General features: G+C 37.9%; 1 pseudogene; it reads left to right on the top strand.

Annotated features, from left to right (window-relative positions):
* The first annotated feature begins 5994 nt into the window (after positions 1 to 5994).
* Positions 5995 to 6214, top strand: LOC119528619 (annotated as a pseudogene).
* Positions 6215 to 14979: the final 8765 nt, after the last annotated feature.

Raw genomic sequence — 14979 nt, forward strand, 5'->3', positions numbered from 1 at the left:
CAATTTTTCACTGAGTAGATAAATGAAGTGTTTGGTCCCTCAGTGAAAAAAACATTTGCTGGAGAAAAATTTGGCTCTGAAAGCTCTCTTACTTTTGGACAATGCACCTGCCCACCCTCCAGGCTTGGAGGATGACTGCTGGAGGAGTTCAGCTTCATCACTGTAAGGTTCCTGCCCCCCAACACTATTCCTCTCATCCAGCCCATGGGCCAGCAGGTCACTTTAAACTTCAAAAGTTGTACACAAAGGTGCTTTTCCAGAGATACTTTGAGATCACCTCTGATACCCAGTTGACCCTCAGAATTCTGGAAGGAGCATTTCAATATCCTACACTGCCTTAACTTTATTGATGATATCTAGGATGAAGTCTCTTTTGGAGAATTAATTTGGCATGGAAGAATTCATAGCCAGAAGCTGTGACTCAGAGAGAGACTTTGAAGGGTTTGAGGCTGACCCTAAGCCTGCAGGTACAGAGGGTGCAGTTGTGCAGGATGTTGTGCCTTTGGGCCAGTCCATGGGTCTGGAGGCCAATGCCACTGATGTTGAGGAATTAGTAGAGGAACATCATGAGAAGCTGCAGGAACTATAGAAGGAGCAGCAACAAGAGGTGGCTGAAGAGATTTCTTCTACCAGTTCCTTGATAAAAGAAATGTGTGCAAAATGGGCAGAAGTTCAAAACTTTGTGGAGGAGGAGGAGATAAGAAGGCAGCATAGAGAGGAGTGGAAGACTGTTAGTCCCCCCTGGAACAATTCATAAATGACCAAAAAACTAGTAAATAACCTGGAATAACTGCGGGGAGACAAATGTGACTGTCCACTCACCATCCATCAACATGAATTGGGAGGAATGCCCGAGATCGCAGCATAAAATCTGTAAGTAAAAACTGCAGACCCACACTGAGAGCCGAGAGCCAAGAGCCCCTGCCTCATAGAAGCCTCACAGTGCTAGAGAGCAGCACTCTCCAGACAACCTAGTGTACCTCAGCCCACCTCCAACTGGGGTATTAATGTTAACTGCTCAATACAGACAGCAAATCCCCAACAAGCAGACAGAGGCTTTTGGTGACAACTGTCCTTGGGAGAGTCGGGGGACATACCTGTCTCAGGACGGGGAGTCCAGAGGATCGAGTGCTATCTCTGGCCAACAGATGAATCTGGGGGCTTTCTGTCCCTTTCTCTGTGAAGAAAGCCTCAGCTGTTTTCAGCCCACAGCGCTTTGCAGTAAAGAAAGCCTCAGCCATTTTAAAATCAAAGCACTTTGACCAGCAGAGTCAGAGAAACAAAGAACTTATTGATAGGCAGATGACCTCTCTGGAGGGGGCAAAGCTTCCCAAGAGGAAAGGGAGGGGCCCAGCTCTACTGCCTGCCTTACTGGAACCAGACCCCAAAGCCTGGGGGAGGAGAGCCACAGGCCACACCCTCTTACACCAGCCAGTGACAGGCTGACAGGTGCACCTGCTGGGCAGAAAAGCACAGGTGTATCAATCCTCTAAGAAAAACCATTAGGGAAACCGAATACTGAATATTTCCTCCTTCTGTGACCTGAGCCTGTTCTCATCTAGGAAAACCTGACTGGGGTGCCCTAGGAGGTCAGATGCCTAGACAACAGAAAACTACAACCTACACTAAGAAAAATGAAGTTATGGCCCAGTCAAAGGAACAAATGTACACTTCAACTGAGATACAAGAATTTAAACAACTAATGCTAAAACAATTCAAAAAGTTTAGAGAAGACTTGGCAAAAGAGATGCAGGCTGTAAAGAAAACACTAGGCATACATAAGGCAGAAATCGAAAGTTCAAAAAAACAACTAGCAGAATCTATGGAAATAAAAAGCACAACACAAGAGACGAAAGACACAATGGAAACATACAACAGCAGATCTCAAGAGGCAGAAGAAAACACTCAGGAAGTGGAGAACAAAACACCTGGAAGTCTACACGCAAAGGAGCAACTGGAGAAAAGAATGAAAAAATATGAGCAACGTCTCTGGGAACTTAAGGATGAAACAAAGTTCAAGAATGTACGTATCATTGGTGTCCCAGGAGAAGAGAAGGGAAAAGGGGCAGAAGCAATAATAGAGGAAATAATCAATGAAAATTTCCCATCTCTTACAGACATAAAATTACAGATCCAAGAAGCGCAGCGTACTCCAAACAGAATAGATCTGAATAGGCCTACACCAAGACACTTAATAATCAGATTATCAAATATCAAAGACAGAGAGAATCCTGAAAGCAGCAAGAGAAAAGCAATCCATCACATACAAAGGAAGCTTAATAAGACTATGTGTGGATCTCTCAGCAGAAACCATGAAGGCAAGAAGGAAGTGGTGTGATATACTTAAGATACTGAAAGGGAAAAACCTCCAATGAAGAATCCTATATCCAGCAAAGCTGTCCTTCAAATATGAGGGAGAGCTCAAAATATTCTCTGACAAACAGACAATGAGAGACTTTGTGAACAAGACACCCGCCCTACAGGAAATACTAAAGGGAGCACTACAGAGTGATAGGAGAAGATGGGAGTGCGTGGTTTGGAACACAATTTTGGGAGATGGTAGCACAGCAATGTAAGTACACTGAACAAAGATAACTATGAATACAGTTGAGAGAGGAAAGTTGGGAGCATGTGAGACACCAGAAGAAAGGAGGAAAGATAAAGACTGGGGCTGTGTAACTTGGTGAAATCTAGAGTGCTCAACAATTGTGATAAAATGTACAAATATGTTCTTTTACGAGGGAGAACAAGCAAATGTCAACCTTGCAAGGTGTTAAAAATGGGGAGGCATTGAGGGAGGGATGCAATCAACATAAACTAGAGACTATAACTAACAGAATCATTGTATTATGCTTCCTTTAATGTAACAAAGGTGATATACCAAGGTGAATGCAGATAAGAGGGGGGGATAGGGGAGGCATGTTAGACATTTGACATCGGTGGTGGAGTCTGACTCTTTACTCTACTTTGACTTAAGGTTATTTTTCCTTTTGCTGCTTCCTAGCTGTCATTTTTTTTTCCTCTTTCTTTTACCTCTCTACCTTCTTTGACTCTCCCTGCTACCTTGTGGAAGAAATGTAGATGTCCTTATATAGATAGTGGTGAAGGTGGTAAACACATAAATATGTGACCATGCAGAGAACCATCGATTATTTACTTAGGATGGAATGTATGGTGTGTGAACAAAACTATCTTAAAAAAAAAGGGGGTGGGGGGGTTGATGACAAAACCTCAAGGGCAATATACTGAGTGAAATAAGCTAGACATGTAAGGACAAATATTGCAGGGTCTCACTGATAGGAACTAATTATAATATGTAAACTCATAGACATGAAATATAAAGTGCCAAGATATAGGACGAGGCTTAAGAATGGGGAGTGGTTGCTTAGTATGAGCAGAATGTTCAACTAGAATGAACTTAAATGTTTGGAAATGAACAGAGGTGTCGGTAGCAAGATGTGAGAATAACTAACAGTGCCGAATGGTGCATGAATGAAGTGGAAAGGGGAAGCTCAGAGTCATACATGTCACCAGAAGGAAAGTTGGAGGTCGAAAGACGGGAATGTATAAAACTGAATCCTACGGTAGGCAATGTCCATGATTAACTGTACAAATATTAGAAATCTCTTCCATGGACCAGAACAAATGTATGACAATACAATTAGAAGTTAATAATAGAGGGGCATATAGGGAAGAAATATACACCTATTGCAAACTATATACTACAGTTAGTAGTATTTCAAAGTTCTTTCATAAACAGTAACAAATGTACTATACCAATACTATGAGTCAACAATTGAGGGGGGTTGGTTAGGGATATGGGAGGATTTAAGTTTCCTTTTTTTTTTCTTTCTTTTTTCTTTTTTCATCTTTCACTTTATTTCTTGTCTGGAGTAATGAAAACGTTCTAAAAATTGAACAAAAATTAAGTGTGGTTATGGATGCACAGCTATATGAGGGTACCAGGGGCAACTGATTATACACTTTGGATCTTTGGATAATTGTATGGTATCTGAACAATCTCAATTAAAATTTAAAAAAAACAAAAAACTTTGTGGAGAAGTGCTATCCAGACAAAACTCTGATAAGCAGAAATAATATTATGTACCCCAGAAAAGACTATGTCTTTTAATTCAATCTTGTGGGGGCAGACCTATTATGGATGGGACCTTTTGATTAGGTTATTTCCATGGAGATGTGAGCCTGTCCATTTGAGGTGCATCTTAATCCTTTACTCAAGTCCTTTAAGAGAAGCTAAGAGAGAAGCTAAGTAGAAGCCAAGAGACATTTTGGAGAAAGCCATGGAAACCAGAAGCTAAACCCGGGAGAGGACCAGCAGACTCCAGTCGTGTACCTTCCTGTGTGACAAAGGAACCCCAGATGCCATCAGCCTTTCCTCAGAGAAGGTATCTTACTCTTGATGCCTTAATTGGGACATTTTCATGGCCTTAGAACTGCAAATTTGTGAATAACCCCCCACTGTAAAAGCCAATCCATTTCTGGTATATCGTATTTTGGCAGCTTTAGCAAACCGAAACACCATCCAATGACAGAGAAAGCTTATTTCACATTCTCCTTTCCTTAAGAAGTTACTTCATGATATACTCCAGCAAACAAATGGGATAAACCAGGAAAGAGGAAGAAAAGGGACTCAAGAAACTGCAAAATCAACCAAGAGTGGAAACATAAGGGAAGCCCATGATGACAGTTGTGCAGCAGGCTAGAAATACAAATGAAAGTTTTAGTTTGTTCTTGAAATTGAAAATAGAGAGATAACTATTCTGAAGGGAGAAGAATCATGGATAAAGTATATGCTGCTGTAAGTGAGCTAAATCATTAATAGAAAATGTCTTAATTAGATGAATTAAGAACTATCTTTATAAGTTCATTCTGTATTTATGGGCAAAACTCCCAAAATAACCCAAAACAAAAACTAATGAAAGTGATTGCCTCTGAGGGATGAGTCTAAAGTAGGGAGGAGTGGAGCCAGAAACTGTGGCTATTTATCATAAGCCTCTTGTTCTACTTCCTTTTACCATGCACATCAAACACTTTGATGAAATTATTTTTATTTTGAAATACTCTAAGATTTAGTAGGGCCTCAGATTATGAACATCATGTATCATTATTATTTATCTTTTATCATAATCAATTAGTGAAGTACAAGTTAATAAGTCATTCTAATAATTAGACTGCCTCAGTTTCTTCACCTCTAAAATGGAGATACTAATTCTTACTTCATGGGGATGTCATGATAATGGATAAACTGTACTTAGCATGGTGACTGGCACATCATCAGCTGTCCATGAATAGTAACTATTGTCACTTGAAAGCAGATGATGTAGTTGTTGATTCAGATCTTAGCTCTATCACTTGCTTCAAGCTGTGTACACTTGGGTAAGCATTATTTTCATCTGTAATTTTGGCATAATAGTAATGCCTGTCTGTAAATAAATTAAAGCACATAAAATGCTTATCACAGTACCTGAACTTAGTAGACTCTTAATAAATGGTGGCTATTATTATTATTAAACAGATATTTATTGTGATTATTTTATTTTGACAGTTTTCCTGTTTAGATATGTCTTAAATGGCAGGGCATATCTAAATTCATTCAGATGCACCTGAAAGTGCCTCTTGTCTGAATTTTCTTACTCCCTACATACTCTAAGCTGTTTCTTATAATAGTCACCAAACTCTTAATATTCTCTTTATCAGTGTTTCCTATCCCAAATTTAGCAATGAACCAAAAAGAAAACTAAATGGATTCTCTCCTGTGGACCTGTGTGGACCTAGGGTATGAAAAGAAGAGGAGGAAAGAGGAAAAAAAGAATTTTCTGCAACTTCTGTCAACAAGAATGGGAACAGGGGATGTAAAAGGTAAAGAGTGGCTAAAAAGCTATGGTGGGAATGCAAGAAGGGCAGGAAGAATGAGCATGCCTCTTCCACCCTGGGCCCAGAAGGGTGATGTGGCTGGGCTCACCCAGCCTCACTATGTCTGCAATTTTCAATTTTCAGAGTTTGTTGACTGTAATCTAGCTGCGTATATGTACCTGTGCTTATATCTGATCCTTGGTGCCCAGCCTCATGGACAGAAATAAAAACTGGACAGTTGGGCATATTTTGGAAGCATGCCAGAACTGGTGAATCAAAGGGTCCTTAGGTTGTGGTGTGCTATATAGTGATGGCCTTCAGTATCCTGTTCGTGCAATAGCTTGGAACAATGCCAGAATTTAATTACCATCAGATTTCAAAATGGAAAAGGATTTATATGCAGAAAATAATGGAAAGAGTGGTTAACCTTTTTATCTCTGAATGTTGACTGTGATAAATTTCCTGCTGCTGTTCTCTATTTTTATGTTATTGGACCAATGTTCTATATAAGCAATTATGATGTAACCAGACAATCAACCTCAGTACTGTCACTACAATATTACATTCTGAAAATGTCTTCTGTTGTGTCAGATGCAAATTTTTAGTGCTGTATCTCTAAGGCACATAGTAGAAAACAAAATTGATAAATTACTCAAGTTCCTTACACTATGATTTGGAAACAATTAATCTTTATAAAATGAGACCTTTGTTGGACTAGTTTTTTTTACTGGGGAAAAGGGGAGTTCAATTTGTGTAGGTAAGGATTGCGTTCTTATTTATTAATGCTTGCTTTTCCTCTGCCCACACCATTTTTGTTAACCAGAGTACTCTACTCCTAGTAAACTCTAGATTATTACAGATTTTCTAAGTATTTAAAATAAGCCAATGCAGTTCTTAAGGAAGGAAATACATGAGATGTGACTTAAGGGCATTATTGGGAAAATGTTCATATTTAACATGAAAGTTTAGACTAGCCAGTGGGTATAGTAAGCCTCTGAAACTTTTGGTCAAGTATAGGTAAATGTCTTAAGCATAAACTTGATCAGCTTGCTGTCTGCCTCTGAAAAAGACTACATTCTTAGCATGATAAGAGCAAAAAAAAAAAAAAAATAGAACAATTATAGACTGATCACTTACGTGGTTTCATTCTTTTTAGTGTCAGGTCTTCAAAAATGAAACAATTATTTTAATTGCCCCATAATGCAAACTGTACTATTGTTTTGTTTTGTTTTTTTAGTACATCACTTTAAATCTTAAAAAAAAAAAGAAGAAGAAGAAGAAGAAGAAGAAAAGAAAAGAAAAGAAAAGAAAAGAAAAGAAAAGAAAAGAAAAAGAGAAAAAGCTACAGTGGACATCTGGGAAGATGGCAGAATAGGAGAGGCAGAGCAAACTTCTCCTCCATGAAAAAAAACAGAGGAAGGGCAAAAGTGCCCAGAACAGTGGCTCCAGGGTTTGACTGGCTGGAGAGGGATCTCTACAACACATAATGGGGACTTGGATGAAACTGGAGAAATTGCATCTGAAAGGACGAGGTGAGTTGATTTGTCTGGGACCGCCACCACCGGCTGGCGGCTGGAGCTGGCCACCAAGAGGGGGACCAGCTATTCACTCCCTGTGCACCCATCTCAGCAGTTGGTTGGGGAGAGAACCCTTCACAGCCCCGTGGCCAGAAGCTCTTATGAGGGAACTTGGGATTCAATGGACCTCTGGTGATCGCATTTACTCTTCCTCCATGGAAACCCACAATGTGTACAGATGAAAGGCGGGGAGAGGCAAGGGCACCACACAGAAGTACCAGGGGCCCTTCCCTAACCCCAGAGGCTCACAGCCACACAGTGGACAGGGATGTGGTGCATTTGAACTTGAACCTTTATACAAAAATTTTGGTGGGGGATGATAGGGTATTAGAATAGGTAGAGGGAAATGGCTGAAATGCTGGAACTGAAACCCATGACATTCTATGAAATTTGCTCTATAGATAACTTGTTAAATTGTACTTTGGAGCTGTCACCTTTCTATATATATTTTATATTTCACAATGAGGAAAAAACTGAAACTGTAGAACTGTAACCCATAACATTCCTGGAAATTACCAATATAACTACTTGATAAATTGTACCAATATATATATATATATATATAAATATATACTAGAGACAAACAACAGCAGATTTGAAGAGGCAGAAGAAGGAATATGTGAATTAGGGGACATGGAAATTGAATGTGAATGCACAAAAGAACAAATGGTGGGGAAAAAATTGAAAAATTTGAAATGAATCTCAGAGAAATGAATGACAACATGAAGTACACAAATGAAAGAATCATTGGTGTCCCAGAAGGAAGAGAGAAGAGAAAAGGCTAGGAAGAGTATTCAAGGACATAATTGGGGAAAACTTCCCAACCTTTATTAATGATGAAAATATGCAAACCAAAAAAGTCCAAAGAACACCAAATAGAATAAATCCAAATAGAACCACTGTGAGACATATCCTGATCAGATTGTCAGATGCTGAAGAGAAGGGGAAAATTCTGAAAGCAGCAAGAGAGAAGCAATTCACCACATATGAGGGAAACCACATAAGACTAAGTACTGACTTCTCACCATGGAGGTGAGAAGGCAGTTGTATGATATAGTTAAGATTCTTAAAGAAAAAAATTGATAAAGAATTCTTTGTCCAGCAAATCTCTCCATCAAAATTGACGGAGAGTTTAAAATTTTTACAGACAAACAAATACTGAGATAATTTGTTAACAAGAGACCTGTCCTGCAAGAAATACTACAGGGAGCTCTACTGGCTGAGAAAAAAGAAAGGAAAGAAGGTCTGGAGAAGGGCATGTAACTGAAGAGTATCAGTAAGAGTAACTTAAAGGAAAAAAACAGAGTGGGAAAAATATCTCTGACAACTAAAAACCAAAGGATAAGATGGCTGGTTCAAGAACCGCCTTCACAGTAATAACTTTGAATGCTACCAGGTTAAACACCCCAATTAAAAGATACGGAATGGCAGAATGTATTTACAAATATGACCTATCAATATGCTATTTGCAAGAGACTTATCTTAGACCCAGTGACACAAAAGATTTAAAGTGAAAGGATGGAAAAATATATTCCATGCAAGCTGCAGCCAAAAGAAAGCAGGGGTTGCTGTACTAATATCAGACAAAATAAACTTTAATTGCAAAGATGTCAAAAGATACAAAGAATAACACTGTGTATTAACAAAAGGGATGATTCAACAAGAAGAAATAAGAATTACAAATCACACCAATCAAGGAGTTCCAAAGCACATGAGACAAACATTGGCTAAACTGAAAGGAGCAATTCATATTTCTACAATAATAGCTGGAGACATCAATACAGCATTCTCTTCTATAGATAGAACAACTAGACAGAGGGCCAATAGGGAAATTGAGAACCTAAATAATGTGATAAAGAATTAGACTTAACAGACACATATAGACCATTACATCCCAAAATTACCAGGATATACATTCTTCTCTAGTACTCATGGAATGTTCTCCACGACAGATCATATGCGGGGCACAAAACAGTCTTAATACATTTTAAAAGACTGAAATTATTCAAAGCACATATTCTGACCATAATGGAATGCAACTAGAATCAATAGACTCAATAACCACTAGAATCAGTAACCACCAAAACCAGATCTTTCACAAATATATGGAGGCTAAACATCACACTCCTAAACAACCAGTGGGTCAAAGAAGAAATTACAAGAGAAATAGGTAGATATCTAGAGAAGAAAGAAAACAAGAATACAAGATATCAAAACCTATAGGATGCAGAAAAGATGGCTCTGAGAGGGATATTTATAGCTTTAAATGCCTACATCAAAAAGGAAGAAAGAGCTAAAACCAAAGACCTAACGGAACAATGAAGAGAATAGAGAATGATTAGCAAACTAACCCTAAAGCAAGTAGAAGAAAAGAAATAACAAAGACTAAAGCAGAAATAAATTATCTGGAAAAAAAAAAAAAAGCAATAGAGAGAATAAATAAAACCAAAAGTTGGTTCTTTGAAAAAATCAGTAAGATTGGCAAACCCTTAGCTAGACTGCAAATTCAAAAAGAGAGAAGACTCAAATAAACACAATCAGAAATGAAAGTGGGATCATTACTATGAATCCCAAAGAAATTTAAAAAATCATAAGAGGACACTATGAACAACTGTACACCAACAAACTAGACAACTTAGAGGAAATGGATAATTTCCTGGAAACACATGAACAACCTAGATGGACTCAAGAAGATAGAAGACCTCAACAAAACAATAGTATGTAGAGAGATCCAAAGAGTCATCAAAAATCTTACGACAAATAAAAGCCCCAGGGCCAGGTGGCTTCACAGGGGAATTTTACCAAACTTTCCAAAAAGAACTAACACCATTCCTGCTCAAACTCTTTCAAACAATTGGAGAAAAAGGAACACTGCCTAACTCATTTTATGAAGCCAATATCGCTCTAATACCAAAACCAGATAAAGCTACTACAAGAAAGAAAAAGTACAATACAAGCCAATCTCCCTAATGAATATAGATGCAAAAAATCTCAAAATAATACCTGCAAATCAAATCAAAGCCATATTAAAAGAAATATACACCACCACCAAGTGGGGTTCATTCCTAGCATGCAAGGGTGGGTCAACATAAGAAGATCAATCAATATAACATAACACATTAGCAAGTTGAAAGGGAAAAATCAAATGTAATCTCAACAGATGCTGAAAAAGCATTCAACAATATTTAGTATCCCTTTTTGATAAAAATGCTTCAAAAGGTAGGAATTGAAAGAAACTTCCTCAATATGATAAAGGGCATATATGAAAAACCCACAGCCAGCATAGTACTCAATGTCAAGAGACTGAAACCCTTCCCCCTAAGATAGGGAACAAAACAAGGATGCCCACTGTCACCACTATTACTCAACATTGTGCTAGAAGTTCTAGCCAGAGCAGCTCGCCAAAACAAAGAAATAAAAGGTATCCAAATTGGAAAGGAAGTAGTAAAACTGTCATTATTTGCAAATGATATAATCTTATATTTGGAAAATCCTGAGAAATTGATGACAAAGCTACTTGAGCTAATAAACAAATCCAGCAGAGTGGTGGGATACAAGATTAATACACATAATTCAGTAATGCTCCTCTATGCTAGTAATGACTTAACTGAAGAGGCAATAAAAAAATTCCATTCGCAATAGCAACTAAAAAATCAAGTATCCTGGAATAAACTTAACCACCAATGTAAAAGACCTCTACACAGAAAATTGCACAGCATTACTAAAAGAAATCAAAGAGGACCTAATTTAGGCTGCAAGGTATTCCATGTTGCTGGATAGGAAGGCTGAATGACATTAAGATGTCAATACTACCCAAACTGATCTACGGATTCAATGGTTTCCCATTCAAAATTCTAGCAACATACTTTGCAAATTATCAAATTTATTTGGAAGGGAAAAGGGGCCTCAAATTGCCAAAAACATTCTAAAAAAGAAGAACAAAGTGGGAGGACTTACACTTCAGACTTTGAAGCCTACTATTAAGCCACAGTGGTCAAAACAACATGGTAGTGGCACACAGAGATAGATATATTGATCAGTGGAATCAAATTAAGAATTAAGAAATAGACCCCCATATCTATGGTCAACTGATTTTCTTATAAGGCCCCCAAATCCTCTGAACTGGAACAGAACAGTCTCTTCAACAAATGGGGCTGGGAGAATGTGTTATCCATATCCTAAAGAATGAAAGAGAACCCCTACATCACACACTATACAAAGATTAACTCAAAGTGGATCAAAGAACTAAATATAAGAGACAGTACCATAAAACTCCTAGAAGATAATATAGAGAAACATCTTCAAGACCTAGTAATAGGAGGTAGCTTCTTAAGCCTTACACCAAAAACACAAGCAACAAAAGAAAAAATAAATAGATAAGTGGTAACTCAAAATCAAAAGACTCTGTGCTTCAAAGGACCTTGTCAAAAAGGTGAAGAGGCAGCCAACTCAATGGGAGAAAATATTTGGAAACCATATATCTGATAAGAGACTGATATCCTCAATATGTAAGAAATCCTACTACTTAATGACAATAAGAAAACCAGCCCAATTATAAAATGGGCAAAAGATATGAAAAGACATCTTTCCAAAGTACAAATGGCTAAAGAACACTTGAAAAAAATGTTCGTCTTCACTAGCTATTAGGTAAATGCAAATCAAGACCACAATGAGATATCATCTCACACCAATAAGAATGGCTGCCATTAAACAAACAGGAAATTACAAATGCTGGAGAGGGTGTGGAGAAATTGGAACTCCTATTCATTGCTGGTGGGAATGTATAAAGTTACAGCTGCTGTGGAAGACAGTTGGCGATTCCTTAGAAAATTAGATATTGAGTTACCCTACAATCTGGCAATTTCACTTCTCGGTATATACCCAGAAGATCTGAAAGCAGTGACACAAACAGATATTTGCGCACTGATGTTCATAATGGCATTGTTCACAATTGCCAAGAGATGGAAACAATCCAAGTGTCTTTCAGCAGACGAGTAGATAAATAAAATGTGGTATATACGTACGATGGAATACTATTCAGCAGTAAGAAGTTTTGAGGTCCTGAAACAGATGACAACATGGATGAACCTTGAAGACATCATGCTGAGTGAAATATGTCAGACACAAAAAGAAAGATATTGTATGTTACCACTTCTATGAGCTCCCTGAACAATGTAAAATCAGTGTCTTATTATGTAGGATATAGGGGACCTAGAGATAGACAGAAGCTAGTGAAGGAGGGATGATAACCTAATATGTACAGACGTGTTAATGAGGGTAAACTTAAAGATATGGGTATGGACAGGGGTGATGATTGTGCATTAATGTGGTTATAAGTATCAGAGCTGCATTGAGGGTGAACATGTTTGAAAGTGGTTATTTAAAGGCATGTATCCCACAGATTAGCACTACAAATATAAATAAGTGCTTGCATGATATTCTTCTAAGGCATGACACTGGTACAAAGAGTTAACAATAGAGTGGCATATGGGAAAAACTACCTCTTGCATACTAGGGACTCTATTTAATCGGAATACCTTACTTGTACCACATGAATATGAGGGATAAATAATTAGAGGTTGATAAAAGCTTTGGGGTGCTTTGTGTCATGAGAATTGTTTAAAATTGAGTGATGATGATTGTACAACTAAGTGGAGATAATGTGAGACAGTGATATTTTGTCTTGGATAGAATACATGTTATGTGAAATTAGGACCCCCTTACTTAATAAGTCAAGCCCTCAATCTTGAGGCTTGCTCTTGTGAAACTTACAGCTGTAAAGGGGAGGCTAAGCCCACCTGTAATTATGCCTGGGAGTCACTTCCAGAGAACCCCTTTTGTTGCTTAGATGTGGCCTTTCTCTCTCTAAGCCCAACTCTGCAAATAAATTCATAAACCTCTCCCCTACATGGGACAGGACTCCCAGGTGACTGAGTCTCCCTGATGACGTGGGACACAAATTCCAGGAATGAGCCTGGCTGTGGCATCAAGGGATTGAGAATGCCTACTTTACCAAAAGGAGAAAAAGAAAGGTAATAAAACAAGGTTTCAGTGGCTGAGAGATTTCAAATAGAGTCAAGAGGCTGTCCTGGAGGCTTCTCTTATGCAATCTTCAGCTAGATACACCAAATGGCCACAGTAAGCCATGCCCTTACCAATACTAGTCCCCCAAACCCTAAAAAATACCCTAGTACCTGTCTGAGACTCTATAGAGTTTCACTTACTAAGTTTATTTTTCAGAAACTTAAATCCTCCAGAGTGTGCCTATGCCAGATAAGTCCCAAAAGCCAGAAGCAACAGTCTCTTCAAGAATATCAACCAGATGTGTCTCCCTTTCCCATAATGTTGTCACCTCTTTTCAATATGAACAAGTTAGGTAGTCACTGCCTAGACATCCCTGAAGATCGAGAAAGTTTTTCAACTAGAGGAAGAGGTAGCAACAGACAAAACAGGATTTAACAAAGCATTACAAATACTGAATCTTTATATAAATGTTTTTTATTTATTTATTTTTCCTTAGTTGCTAGGTGGAAATGGTGGAACTGTAAACCCTAACATTCTTTGAAATTTGCTCTATAGCTACTTGTTAAATCGTAACTTGAACGTTACCACCTTTCCATATGTAAGTTATATTTCACAATATGGAAATAACTGAAATAGTGGAACTATAACCCATAACATTCTTTGAAATGTGCTAACTACTTGTTAAATTATACTTTGAAAGTCATCACTTTTCTGTATATATGATATATTTCACAATAAAAAATGTGAAAGTAAAAAAAAAAAAGCTACAGAGCTGACTAATGGGAAATACTGCCCTAGGACATACAATACTAGGTATTTCATAAATAATACTACAGAGTGTATTATTAATAGACTTCATGATGGCATACAACAAAATTAGTGGACACCGGTGCCTTACCTTTTGAGCAGGATTTTTCCTTAGTGCTCTAAGAAGTAGCAAGATTCATCCTCTGTCTGACAGCACACAGCTGATTACTAACAAGAGACAGGAAAAGCACATGAACACTTAAGTAGTTAACTCATTTAATGCTCATAATAAACCACTGACAGATGTATGTTTGACCAATGTGGTTAATGGGGCTTAGAGACATCAAATAACTTGTCCAAATTCATGCAGCTGGTAAGGGGTAGAGCAGAGATTTGAACTCATGACTCCAGAGTCTATTCTCTTTCCACCAGACCCCCCAGAACATCAACCAGACCTCTGCCACCTCCCAGGGAGTTTCAAGACAAGAGTTGGATTCCTGGCTTGACCACCAAGTAATTTAGGTCAATTTACCCTTTTATGGGTTTTACTGACTCCACTCAAAATAAAACTGTACTTGCATAGCATCATAAGAAAACAGATGAAATGAATTCATGTTTATAAAGTATTATGTAAAGTCTAAATATATTCTTATTTTTAAATATTCTTATATAAAGATAAAAATTATACTCTCAAAAAGGAGTTCTAGAACCCCAAATTAAGATTAGATTTCAATGTCACCATGCCTTAACTAACCAG

This window comes from Choloepus didactylus, chromosome 3 (assembly GCF_015220235.1).
Source record: "Choloepus didactylus isolate mChoDid1 chromosome 3, mChoDid1.pri, whole genome shotgun sequence".
Classification (NCBI taxonomy): Eukaryota; Metazoa; Chordata; class Mammalia; order Pilosa; family Megalonychidae; genus Choloepus; species Choloepus didactylus.